The sequence below is a fragment of the Gavia stellata genome, chromosome 3 (assembly GCF_030936135.1).
Source record: "Gavia stellata isolate bGavSte3 chromosome 3, bGavSte3.hap2, whole genome shotgun sequence".
NCBI lineage: Eukaryota > Metazoa > Chordata > Aves > Gaviiformes > Gaviidae > Gavia > Gavia stellata.
Genome location: NC_082596.1, coordinates 96,730,426 through 96,744,929, shown reverse-complemented (window position 1 = coordinate 96,744,929; position 14,504 = coordinate 96,730,426).

The window sequence follows — 14,504 nt, the reverse complement described above, 5'->3', positions numbered from 1 at the left end:
AGGGACTGTTTCTGCCCCTTTTCAGTCTTGAGGTGCTTTTCCCAGCTTGCTGAGCTGACAGGATGAGATTCTTTCGCCACTCATCAGTAAACAGTTCATCAGCAATTCTGCACATGCCCAAGGGTTTTTCCTCTCTTGTCTTAGTTGAATTTTCTGATGCTTCTTTCCTCTTCATCTCTCCTCCTAGGTTGGACACTTTTCCACTTATCCCCATCTCCCTCTTCTTTGATACATGTCAGAGACTAAGCAGGATCAGTTGCCACTGTGTCCCTGTTCAAGACCCTCCTAAAGCTATTGCTGCCAAATATGCTGGATGTCTTCTTTCTCACAGTGCTCCACTTCCATCCTTGTCATTCATGGGTAACAGTTCAATGATCTTTCCCCTTCTCTGTCCACTGAGCTCATTTAAAATCCAAACAGTTTCTGGCTGTCAGCTCTCCTGTTTGTGACTTCCACTCTGTTCACTTCTCTCTTCAAAATCTTTCCTGTCACCTCTCATCTTCAGAATTGTCAGAGCCTCTCTAAGACATTCATTTTCCCATCTCTCTTTTGTTCTCATCCGTGGCTTCTTGTTCCTGTTCACAAGTCTGCAATTGAGAGGGTCGCCCCAGTTTGTTGTACTGCCACCGTGTTATTTTAGGTATGCTTGTTACTTAAGCTTTCCCAAGGACGGGAGTGCTCTTGGCTTCTGGTATTCGCTGCTCAGTCTGTACCTCAAAGTTCTGCTTTGTTGCTCTATAATCAGTTGTGTAGCTACATGAAGTTCATGTAGTGCCTTTTCACTGTTCTCAGATTCTGAGTTTTGCTCGCAATTTTAAGCAAGATTCCCTCTAGATAGGGATGGTCTGAAATTTGAATTTCCCTTACGTTTCAGTTGTTACATCCAGATTTTAGGGTTCTGCCTTACATAAGCATGTGCTAGTCCAGGATTTTGGATGCACTGCCAGACTTTCCCCAAAGGTTTGGGTGGCAATCATCACAGTTCTTGCTTTAGCCCAAGCTGCTTTTCCCCCAAGGTAGAATAATGCTCTCAACTTGAGTGCTGGCTAAATAATATTTAGGCATGCAGGTAAATGTGATTTGACTTTTACAGCTAGCAGATGGTTTAGTTGGAAGTTTTGAGCACTTTCCATTAAGCTTTTTTGAGTTATCTTTGCTAACTAGTTATACTTAATGGTGTGCATTTTTTTTCTGATCATGCAATCATTTGAGAATCTGGCAGCATGCGTTCAAAATCTAACCACATAGTATTTTTTCTTCTGTGTAGAATGGATCATACTGCTTTCTGACATTTGTTGTTTCAAGAAATGTTTCAGTGAATTTCAGTATTTGAACCAGAATTGTGTACTTGTCTACTCAAGAAATAAAACAGCATTATGTATAATTCTAATCACTTGATCTAGATATTAAGAAGTCAAGCTCAATGTGTTAACAGTGATTTCAGAATAAAAACATATGAAATGTCAAAGGCTAAACTGAATCTGGGAATAATGACTATGACTGCTCTATAGTCTGTGGGTTGAAAAAGACTGAAGTAAACTGTGTCCTGTGAATTATTCCCTCCCTTTCAACAATAATTATATGATGGATTTTTGTCTGTTGGTGACTTAATGATATTCACAGGAATCACTACATCTCCATTTACACAGGACTGGTATGTATTGCTTTAGTGGAATATGTCTCCACGGTCCAACAATATGAAAGATGCTAAGCACTTCCCTTGCAGGTGAAGGTCTGAAGGGAAGAGCCACAGAAGAGTATTGCACCCCTCTGTACAGAATTAGTGACCTTCTTTAAGATCTCCTGATGAAAAGTACTAAAATACTGTATTAGAGTTGGATGTTGTTATTATTACTATTATCTGCTTTTGCCAAGCTTGATCTAATGATGCCGCAGCCTAGGGTGGATTTGAGATATAGGAAACAAGCCCCCAGCAGTTGTTAACTGGTGTGCCACCCTCTGAAAGCAGAATTTATACTGAAGACCTTTAAATGGTGTGGGGAATTCGTGCGCCGAGTGAAGTCCCCTAGGATAATAACAGGGAGTGGGATGCATGGAGCAGTTGGGCGAGAGCTTTCACATCCTCTCGGAGAAATTGTGTAATGAGATATACGGGAGGGCTCAGCAATTTGTTAATGACCTGAGTGCTGCTCCAGGAGAACACTTGTGTAAGCTGTGGAACAACACGTAGTATTTGCGTGTGATTAATGAGAATTTGTCATCTGAAACACAGTCAGCGCTGCGCCTTCGTAGCTGTGTGCCTCAAACTCTCAAGAGCCAACCCACGGTGGAATATTAGAGGAATTACTCAGCAGATTACTTCCATGTTGTTTTTGTCAGCTTATTCATCCTAACGCCCATTTGATAAAAGGAAGGGGGTGTGAGAGTTTGCGTTATGCATTTTTGTTAGCGTCTAACTTGTGGCTCTTCAAAAGGTCATGGGTACTTGAAGCTGTTTCAGACTGGTCAGACCACGGCTATTAGTCACGGAGCATTATTCACCCAGTCCCTTTCTTTCTTTCCTCTTCCCCGTCCTTTTAGTTGAAGAAGTGGTCTTTGGAGAGGAAACAATAGCTGAAGGAAACTTTTTTTTTCCCCCGGATGTTGAGTTTTTCCACTGGAGTTTAATAGAAATTATTGGCACACTGTCGGCTACAGGACGACCCGACCTGCCCTGTGACAGTTCAGCAGAGCTGGATACAGAAGACGTCTTAGTGGTTTTGTCTGCTTGTTTTTCTGTCGTGTCAAGTGTGGTGGTTTTGCTGTACTCCTAGTACTTACTAGGAGACCTTCCAGGGTTTAAATGGTTTTCTGTTACAGGCTGCTTGTTCTGTGAGAATTATTTAACACCATTCCTCAAAGTTTCTTTTTCGGTAACTTCTTAGATAGAATAGCTGGGTTTTCGATAAATAGGTGAAAATCTGGCAATTCTTCCCTGGGTGAGGACACTGATTGATACTTGTTAGTATGACATATCTCCTTTTTGTAAGTGAGAACTGGTAGAGGCTTATGCTGTTAGCTGTTCATGCTGCTGCAGAGCCTGGTGAATCCACCCACCTTGAGTGTCTGTGTGTCTCGGTTCTGTATGGATGCTAAAAAGTGTTGCTTGCCCCAAAAGTAAGTCTGTGTAACAGACAACTCAGTGGAAATGAGAAGTGTCAAAAACACAGGATGTTTTAGGAAACTAGTTGCTGCACATAATTCTTAATCAATCAACAGCTGTAATGCTTTTATAAGCCATTTGATAGGCGAGTGTGAAGACTGGCAAAAAAGAAGAAAGGATACTTTCTCCAGTGAAAACAAATGGAAACTATTTTAATTTATATACTGTTATGGTCCAAGATACAATGGTAGAGCTGTGACCTGTATGGTTTTGGAATATGCTTCTCTTGTTTTCAAACAAAAGGCGTATTTCTGTTCAGGTGATGAACAGAAAGGCCATTCAGACAATAGACTGGATATAAATTCATGCTAGATTAATGTTTTATTTAGGTTGGCACCTAAATTTTAAACATCTAGAAGCCAAAGCTTATTTGAGTAAAGTCTAAGCATTTATTTTTATGTGCCCGTGAACAGTAATGTGTAAATCACAGACTATCCAGCAGCAGGTAGTTGCTCTGGTCTGATCAGACCCTGAGGTACAGAACGGCTCCAGCAGCATAATGTACTTATTTAAACTGAAGTTTTATACAGTTTCTAACCCAGTTCATGGCTTTGTGGAGTGTACTGGCTTTGTTGGTTTCACAGGAGGGCTACAGCAATTTTGTTGTTGTTGAAATGTTTTTATGAGGGGGGAAAACCCCTGTGTCTTCACTATCTGCATAAGTAACTCTGCAAAACACTTGCTTTCTGCGTACGGTTTCAATGTGCTGTCAAAATATCACCTCCCTGACCATTAGAGCTTTCCCTGGGGGAGCAGGGCTGTGGGGCTAGCTGTGGCTGGAGCCCTACGTGCCCCAGGTCTCCTCCGAGGGCTGGGTCCTGGCCAGGCGACGGCTCCGCCGTGCGCTCCAGCCACCCGCAGCAGAGAGGATCTTGGCCGGGGGGATGTAGCTCTCAGGGAAATTTGAGGGATGTGAAAGGCTGTTGCTGATGGATCCTAAATAAGCATTTTTATCCCTTAGGTATTTTCTTCTCTATTTACTTTTCTTGGTGGTGTTGTGTCTTGATGTGCTGGTGAAGGTCTGCAGAAGGGCCTGAGATTTGAACTTTCCTAGAGTTTAAGGTACTCGTGTTTCAGGATTTTCATTACTTTCTTTCCCTAAGCGCGGTCTTTACCAATTCCACAATGAGCAAATATTTCTCCTAGAAACAGCCTTGTTGCTGGAATGGATGCGAGGCCATAAATGAGCGAGGTTTGTATGGAGGGAGGGGTATGCTCTTGCAGGAGGAGGCTGCGTAGCTGTGCAGAGGAGCAGGCATGCTTTGGAGCCCGTGGGCGCTTCTCGAGGCACAGAAGAGGCAGAGCGAACTTCAGGCAATGCTGCGGCGCGTCTCTGGGAGGAGGGGGCGAAGCAGCCTGCAGCTCTAGCTATCGCCATTCTCGTTTTTCTGTTCAGAGAGGTGGTTAAACGTTGTTTGTCAGCGATGGCTTTCTGACGTGTCTCCCCACATTTCCCTCCCCACCTCCAAAGCCATATTTCACTCTTCTTTACCAGCTGCTGACCCTGCGGGCAGGCACAGCTCAGACTACGCCTGCCAGGTAGGTAAGGTGAGGCTGGGGACTGGTTTGTGGTGCTCCGTTGTGGCTGCTTGCTCCACATCAGTGCATCGGGAGCTAGTACCTCATGGGGTCTTGTGTCCTTGAAAACAGGTTTGCCTTCTGTTTTCGGGCAGGTAAGTTGCCCTTGTGCTGGCTGGTCCCTGAATTGCAGGTTTCAGTTTTATGGTCCTTGCTGTGTTTCATACTGCTGGTGCTCTGTGCCGCCAGTTAGTGTAGATGCAGGTCCCAAAATAACCTTGAGGCTCGCTGGCTTGGTGGGGAGCAGATGTGCTGGCAGCACGGCGTACTTGGCTGCGGAGAAGGGGGATGTTCTGGCTCCGCTTTCCTTGGAGCGTGTCTCTTCCAGCTAGTCTCTTACGTGACATTAATGGCAGCCTAAACATATGGGCAGGGGTACGAGGATCAAGCAGTGGCCTGTGTGCATCCGTCCGCAGGGAGTGGACATAAAGCAGAAGGACCAGGTGGAAAAAGGGCAACTTGTGTGATCGAAAGGAATTACTGGGGTTTTTTTAATCATCTTTGGTTTAGGGAGTTTCCATTCTTCTCTTGGCTACAGATTTGCAGTTGAATAATGCCAGCTTTGTACGTAATTATAAATATATGCATAATTTTGATATTGTCTCCAGAAGTATTAGAACCTCTGATAGAAAAATTGCCAAGGGGGATTACATAGCTAAACCTCAAAAAGACACACAAATCACGTGACTGTTTAAAGCAAAATCCTGAAAACCTGGTATGTTTTATTCAGCAAAGACTATTAAAATAGTTGATAGGAAAACCAGATTATCCAAGAGCAAGAGAAGGGAAATAGTGCAAGCTAAGTTAGCTGATCGCCTCCTCACCACACCATGACACTCGATTGCTTCAGTGCTTCCTGCAAGGTTTCAAGACCCAGTGGCTTCTGTAAATCTGCTGTATGCTTGTTTCTAGGTGTCTGCATTTTTGCTTTCCTTGAACTTTCAGTAGATAGAGAATCATCTTTCTAGCCTACAGGCAGGACAATACAGCCAGGTGTTGGATGCAGATACCTGCCAAGCACCTGAGTCCTGATTTGCAGCGACTCGTATTGCACCTCTACGGAGAATCTTCCCATCATGCCAAATTGGAAAGGATGGATTTGGGGATGGAAACTCAAATTAACTGTTTCAAAGAGTGTGCCAGGCTCCTTTCACTTGGAGCTTTAAGCAGATAGAAGCATAACTCATAAGAGGTGAAGGGTAAATCAGTCCTCATTTTAGCTTACCTTTACTCTCTCAGCATGTTAATAATTGGTGGGTCCTGGCAGAAAATATTTTTCCTTGACTTGTGGATAGTATCCATAAAATACTCACAGATGTAGCAAGCAGCTGCATTGTGATGCTGTTCTTAGAAGATGATGTAATGCGGCAATAATCACTTCTGAATCGTTACTGATTTATGAATTGAGAATGTTTGCAAATTACGGGTAAATTTAGCTAGCTCAAGCAAAATTCTTGTCAGCTTGGTCAGGTGGTACTTCTGGGACTGTTGGCCAGTGCTCTGGTTGGGGCTTTTGCTCTATTGGCATGGTCTTTTACATTGGCTTTCCAGAAATACTTCTCATTTTGGTAGGCTGTCGTGGAGGGAGTGGGGAAGGAAAAGCAAAATGCTGACAGCTCTGGCGTGTTGTGCTGGCAGTATTTGGAGCTGTTGGTGGAAGAATGACATGACTCCATCCATCCCTCATTCTAGACACGTTTCAGATGTTGGGGCTTCTGAAGAATGAGGCGGTAGGTTGAGAGATGAAACACTTGGGATCCACAAAACCAGAATGCTGGTTCTGAAAGGGGCCCTTTCTTCTCTGCATTAATGTTTGCCATGTGGTCAGAGAGTCCTCCCTCGTCTGCTGTTTCCTCAGGCTCCAGTTAATTTCCTCATGTCTCTGGCAGGCGATGGGCAGCTTGGAGTAGGAAGTCGGTAGAACCTGGTTTTAAATTCATGAGGAGATGTTAGTAGATGAACACCTAATTAAAGTAATAATAACATATCTAACATTTACCTTGCGCCTTTTCTTAATCCTCAAAGACCTCAGCTGCCCTCGAGATGGAGCACAACAGGCTGACTGTGCATAATCACGTCACAGAATGGTTTGAGAGGAGGGGAGGAATATCTGGTCCATGGAAACTGCAAGAAGGCATGGTAGAATTATAGTTATTTCAAAGAGACAGAATAATGCTCCAGAAAGGAGAAACTGCCCTACTGACAGGGTGCCTGAAGAGAGAGGCACAGAAGATGACTGCTATACAGGACCTGGTCTTTGTAATTGCAGGAAGCTTTCTGCTGTATATACTCCAACTGAACCTCTTTAGCCTCTATTTAGCAGATGTGTCTGCTGGATGTGTTTAAAACAACAAAAAAAGCAAGATATAATTCCTTTTTCTTTCTATTTTTAACTAGTCTTGTTTGTTTCTAATGAGATGGTTGGGTTCTGAATTATTTTCAGGCTGGATCACCCTGGTATATTCTGGGAAGAATGACCTTTTGTCAAAGAGGCTGTGCAAAAAGTAGAAAATGTCCAGACTCATGCCAGGTTAAAGCAGCCTTATAGATCGTGCTATAGAAATATTGACTGAGATCAACAGGGGTACAGGGAAGCCAACTGATTATGAAGACCAGCTGAAAAAAGAAAGTGCAGATGGAAGATAACCACTTTCCCAGAACTCCCGTGGTAAAGGCTTTCTGGAAATTAGCAGTGGGTGCGCAAACGCGTGCCTTCGTGCAGGATGAGACTGGTTTGTGTGACTGGGTGGGGATCCAAGTTTTGAGAAGCGGGGTGTTGCACCCTGGAAGCTCCCTTGCTGATTGGTTTATTACAGAATAGTCTATAGTCTGGGAGGATTAGCTAAAATTGAGAATAAACCATCTTGAAGGAGCTGGCTTTTCTGCATCTGGAATCACACCACAATCATTTAATACAAGAGAATCAGCCCTATAGTCATGGAGGGAATTTTTTCAAGATCTCTTGTTCCCAGTATAGCTATTGTGCTCAGTTGATGGCCATTAAACCAGAGGCTTATTTCATTTTTATAAGAATTTTCTTGCTTGAAAAAAAACGAAATTTATGAGCTGAGTGCCCTATATTTGCTACTCCCTAAGTGGAATACAGAGATGAAGGAGGGAATTTTGGTGATAGCCAACTGCTGATTGAGTGAATTGCTTTTAGCAGCGTGGAAAAAAAAAAGTGTGAGAACACTGTGAGCTATTATTTTACAATTATCCTATTTTTGCCACTGTGGGCCTCTTCAGGAATCAGACTCTGGGTAAAATACTATTTTTTTTTTTGTTCCTGTAGCTGCTGGATATAAATACGCACCCTCTCTCATTCTTTTCCAAAATGTGGCTTTCCCCTTATAGCCAGTCAAGAGAAGTGTGTTAATCTCTGGTTTTGGTTGCACCTTTGTTGGATTTTGGGGGGAAATATCCCACTGTTTTGCTTTCCCTGGTTGATGAGACTGAGACTATGCCCTTTATTACTTCGTTTAAACTGGCCCTGAGATTTATAGAGGCCAGTCTCTTTGACCTTTGAGAGTACATGTGTTCCCACCAACCCTTGCTAGAGATACCTTGCCAATAGTGTAACAGGCAGAGGATTTCTTGTTATAGAAATGTCATCAGACTCTTACTGTTACCTTTCTATTGAGCAGTGGTCTGCCATTGGACTGGGCTAGCTTTTTGGAAGGAGGGAAGAGACAGTTTTGCCATGTGATGCATTTATTTTTTTAAAAAAGCAAAAACTCAATGCCTAGAAGCTGGGATTTAAAGCATATAGTAAAGTTGAGCCATCACATAGATCAAGATTACTGGGTCTGTGCTCAAAAATATTAGAGGATGTGTCATCAGAAAAAAATTAAAATAATTTATATGTCTAATAAATTCAGATAATACATTGAAATCCATCTTATCGCTCTGTTTTTTTGGCTGTGTTTGGAATCAGAAATACCAAAATACCACGAGGGAGTCTGCTCTCGTGTTACTTCTTGCCAAGCCAGTGTTGGAAATACTCAAAATTCCATGAGAAAGGGCTTTCTCTAGGGAGTTCAGTCCATTTGCGCAGACTTGTGTGGTGCTCAGATGGTTTGAATCATTTAGATAAGGATCAAATCTTTCAGATGTTTGACTGTCTCCCAAATCTGAACCTGTTTGAAGGGTGGATCCTCCATTTGTGGTCTTCCTAAAATTGAATACCAAGTTTATCAGTGCTGCTCGTAGTGGAGACAAATAAAAGCAATTTTAGCCTTGAAGGCAGTGGGAGAGGACCCTTACGCTCTGCAGACTGTGGTGGGACTTTGAGGATGTTTAGCCATCTCAGTTGTAGCCACTGCGCTGACTTTTCAACTCATGTTTGGCTGGCAGCGCGTTTGCCTTCAGCTAGGCTGACATGGATCTGGAAGCATATGCAATGGCTGCTGCTTCATGGAGTATTTGAGTCAGGCCAGCATGCATCTGTTGTGGGAAAAAATGAAAAGCAAGTACAAAATCTTTTCTCAGTTTGTGTCACGCTTTGTGGTATTTTCTGCCTCCTCTGCCAACTGATCCTGAGAACACATGCTTTGCCTTTTTCCTCTGAACACTTTCTTTTCCCAGGTACTGAAGTACTCTTCTATTCCTCCTCTTCCTGCACTGAGACAATTCACAAAACCTAAAATCAGGAAGGAAAAGAAAGAGTTGTCGTGGCTGGCAGAAAATGGAAGCAGCACCATAATGTTTCTAGACGTGCAAGCATATGTTATGTTGTGTTGGCACAGAAATGTGCAAATGCAATGCTCAGTTTCTGAGTCTTTCGGGTTTTAGGAAGTACTTTATGTAAGTGGAAGTGAATGATTCTGAGATTTGGCGTCCTGGTTGCTCTCTTAGGGCCTGATCCTTACAGCAGATGTCCATGCAAGCTCCACCAAAAGGAGTCCTCCATGACTGCTCCCTGGCATAAAGCTCAAAGCTGCCGTAAACGCAGTCTCCACAAACTCCTGACAGTCCACTTCCATTTTAGAGCACACTGTGCAGGGGAAACAAAGTGGGGGTTTTTTTTTAAATCGGGACTTATCAGGACATTCATAGTGCCACCAAAGACTAAAATGAAGATCTTCCCACAAGTTCCTCTGCTGCTTTCAGAGGTCATATGGCTTTAAGGATTGCTCCCCTTTTGGGAATCAGGTGGGGATACTTTCCAAGCTGGTGTGGTATTTCCACTGGGTTTGTGCAGCATGGGGGGTCTCCAGCTGCAGGGGTGACCCTGTCTTTTACAGCAGCTTGCTCGCCACAGTCCTGGTACCTAACAGATCAACATCGCAAGAGATTTAGCTGATAAGGTAATGCCGGTCACCTTTGCCATGCATACTCAGTCATCTCCATCCAAGGTATCCATGAGAACAGACATGTGGCTCAGAGCTTCTCTCCCCCATTTCCAAAATCTTAGTTTCAAAAACCTTGAAATTACTTGAAATGGGAACTCACTAAAGTTACATGAAACAAAAAACTGAATCGAAACTTCCCAGCATACAATGGGAGCGTAAGACTTTCTATCTCCCTTGCAGACCTTTAACTCATTGATCTGACTACCTGGACAAACCAGAGTAAATTCCCTACGAGCTAACTCCCTTCACTCAGGATCACACTTCTGTTGCAGTTTACCCTCTTTGTGCTTTAATTTTGCCTTTGGTTGCGCACTCTGATTTGGGGAACACTTCAATCAAAAGATAAATTAAGTGCTTGCTTAAGTTTCATTAAGGTCGATGGGCTTAAGAATAGGTTGTGCCAACTAGGGCAAGAATTAAACATATTTGGTTGGGACTTTTCAGTAAGAACTGAAGGAAAAAGAAGCTGGAAAATAGTCCTTTTTCCATGCTTCCGACTATCTTTAGTATTCACGCACATTAGAAATAAACAATTGAGCAGTTATGATTTTCTTTTTGGTTGTTGTTTTAAAGATATTGCTAGTACTTCTGCTTATCCCTCTTGGTGGAGGATAAAAAATACTTAAATGTGAAGTAATTTTATAAAGCAGCTTCGTCAGAGCTTATTTGTTTATTACAGTGTTCATGATTGTTGTGTAAATAAGATGAAGAAGCTATTTTTGGCTTCTGCCTGCTTGTCCTCAGAAGGAGTCATAAGATGTGTACACCAAGTTGGTGACTGAGTGCAGCTGGAGCTCCTGATGTGCCTCATTTGATGTGAGCTGTATGAGGGGATAATTACCATGAAGAGGGTCAAAGATGAGGCCTCTTGCAGAGTGATGGACCAAACGGCGTACTTCTGATTGCAGCAGGCAGCTCTGCAAGAAAGTGATGAAAACTGCCTCATATCCTTTTCAGTTGCATTGATCACCGAGGTGCACTTCTGTCAGTCTTACTAAGGGCTTCTGCCTGTGCTTTTCTCCTTCCTCTCTTTTGTCGTAGCCTAGAAAGGAGAAGCTGCTCTGAGGCAGGCTCTTTGCTCTCAACCGAGACACACAGGATGTATTTTTTTTAACCCCAAGGTAACTGGTGCATATGACCTGTCCCGTGGCAGGACAAGAGAGCTCTCTAGTTTTACAGTGAGGTCAGTGCTGCCCGTCTGTGGCTAACCTCAATGAACTGGCCGCACTGAAAACGATGCCAAGTGACTCCTGCGGTTCTGGGGTAATAAATGCCATCAGGTGGGAGCCCTCTGCTAGAGTCAACGGCATGTGGATGTCGGCACAGGCCTCCGTTTGCCCTTCTGCTTTGTGTGTTCAGATCAGGGTAAGACAAGTGTGTTATTTACCCTGAGATAATGAAAATTTGTACACCTGTTTTCTAGCGATGAAGGAAATACCTAACTGCAAACAGGGTGAACAGCAGGAGCACTGCTAGATAGAGGGTGCGGGAGCGGGTGAATTTGAGGTGGATTTGCTCTCTGCTTTGCTCAGGTCACCAATTAGCTAAGTGCCTAGTAAGAAGACAGATGGGAGAAAAAAAATTACTCCTAAGAGCTATATTCCATTCATATCAGTCCTGGGTGAAACATCCTGATTTTGTTAGCTGTAGTTCTTAACTTCATGCTCCAAGCTGGACTCGTTCACAGCTTTTTAGTTCCCTCAGCCTGGCTGTGAGTTTGTGGTGTTTGCCAAAGCTGTGATTGCAGCAGGGGAGGCTGGAAGGAGAGGGCTGGACCAGCGTTGGTGGCCCGAAAGCAGTGTCAGCTATGGGAATGCTACTGATTTCATTGAGCTAGTGCTGTGAACCCAGTGTAGTGGAGATGCGCGATGTTCTGGGGTAACACACGTAAGCAGGTGGGAGCCCTCTGCTAGAGACAGACGTGTGGATGTTGCCAAAGGCCTTGGCTTTCATCTTTCGTTTTATACAGTTGATGTTGGGCGCCTGTTCCAGCTGAAGCTTGAAATCAACACTTCAGGTTTATGTTCCTGCCTCCAAGGATGTTAGCAGACTATTTCATTAATGATATGAATGTTACAAGCTGCATGGGCACAGCTGACTAACGTAGGCAGTAAAAATCAAAAAGAAAGGGAGACTGATAATCTGTTGCTTCCTCTTACTGTCCAAACCCCTTCTCTTTGAGGACTGAAGCACCCCAGAATAGCTGAGGGAGCAGAGCCCCTCTTTGTAAGAGAAGGTTTATGTGAACGCAGAGCTGTGAAAAAGACAGGCCTGCCTTGTAAAGGCAGAAGGTCTGCTGCTGGAGAAACAAGTAATCAGCATGGAAAGATTTTAATGTGTTGACCTATCCAGATATTAAGCTTGTGATAGCAGTGGCATATATATCTAGCTCCCCCTCTGTCTGTTCCTAAGTTTACCCTCTTTGGTGATAATAGAAATATTTGGAAGGGGGGGGAAGAGTCAATTATTTTCACTATATTACCCTCAATATTCTTATTTTATCCTTATCTTTCCTGGCTCCACTTAAAGGAGTTAACATCCCAATAAGAAGTATATTTTTTAGACCACGTAGAGGCCACAGTATGTATCTTTGTTTCATTTTTTCTGCAGCTATGGGAGCAAATAATAGCTGCAAATATCCACAAAAGAGTCATGTTTTTTATTTTGAAGATGAGGTAACTTTACTGAAGTTGATTAAATATGAAAGGATCATATCTTTTTTGCGGTATTTAAAAAATCTTTTACAGGAAATTCAAAGCCTCTGTACCTGAAGTGCTCTTCTGAGTGCTGTGTTTTCAGTATTAGCTCCATGGGATTTGTCCCATGCTTCTCTTGCAGCCAAGGTGATTCAGGGATTTGGGCGAGCCAGGATTCCTCTGGGCTGCAGCAAGGGAAGGGACCAGACACTGAAACCTCTGTTTGCTGCAGGAAAGCACAGTCAGTCAACTAGGTAGGTTAGTTAAATACATAAATAATAAGTGTTGAGGTGGAGAAAGGAAGAAAAACAGACTTCTGTTTTGACTCCAGTAGTAGAGTGACAAACATGTCATTGTATGCCTCCCGTTAACTTGTCTGAAGACTTAGCAGGGCTTCCGAACTTACCTGTTGGAGAAAGGTGGTAATGACAATGTGAAAGGCAGATCACAGGAAGTATTGTAATAGGTGTAGACATCCAATCTTTAAGTCTTTATTTCCTATCTTAAGCACCTGAATTTGAAGGATAAGAGAAACTAGAAGTCTTAAATGACCTGTGAACCAAGTGTGGTCGGTGGGGATTGAAGGGGAAGCATATTTGCAGGTGAAACTGTAGATATAAAAACTTTCAAGTGAAATGTTAAACACAACTGGGTTCATGTGATCTCTTCTTTATGATAGGATAGTAATCTTTAGAAGTTCAGCTGTCTTTCACCTTTTTTCCCCAAATTTCTTACTGAGAAGGACAATATTTTGCATAAAGAATTCATTGGTGGGGGTGGGCGAAGGGAAAGAAAAGCAAACATTTGGGATGTGGGAGCACGCTGTGTGGCTCAGTGCCTCTGTCTTGTCAGTCTTCTGCTGTGATACTGGAAATAAGTCAGCTCGGGGCCCTTGACTTGTGATGGGGTGTAAGAGAGAATTCATTACTCTGGGATACCGTTTAATCTTGGATTTTTGTTTGTGAAGACTAGCTATGCTCATCAGAGCAGGCACTGTATTTTGAGGCTGTCCCAGATAGTCTAGGACATCTATTTGCTCTCTGCATGTAGATATCTCCCTCCCCTTTCCAAACTTTTGGAGACATGAAGGAAGAAGCTGCTTTCTAAACCAACTCACACCAGCTTATTTAAAAGTTAGCTTGATAGAGCTGCTAGGCACTCTGCTCCCATCTTTTAAGTTTAGGGAGTATTTCAAGAAAGCTTTTGTAGTGATAATACCTGAAAGACACTTTGTTTTTTAAGTGCTCCCTTTATTATATTCTGAATAGGATGCCCTTCTGTGGTACATAACTGGACTGCTGTTTTTCTGATCCAGATTCAACCCAGATTTTTTTCTCAGAGTTCTTCCCCCATGGTGAACTAGGCCTGGGAAGTTGGCTATGTCTGAGGCTGCTTACGCAACCAAAGCCAGCTGGTGAGAGCTCTGTTTTGGGAAACCCTTGGTTTAGGCTCCAATTTGTTTCTTTTTTTAATAGAAGAATTATATCTGCTGAAGGGTCCAAACTCTTTCCTCGCCTGCTCTGCCATAACCCCTGTGCCACGGAGAAGAGCTCGCTCCAAGGAGGAATAAACCCTCCGCTCTGCCCTATTCAAACCCAAGCGCTGCCTTTGTGCCGAGCTTTCAGATTCCAAAGGCGTTTTTTGGTTAGCAGCTCTGCTGGATGCACAAAGGGTCAGTGCACTAATAGGATACAGCACTGGGAAAGGACAGGGCTT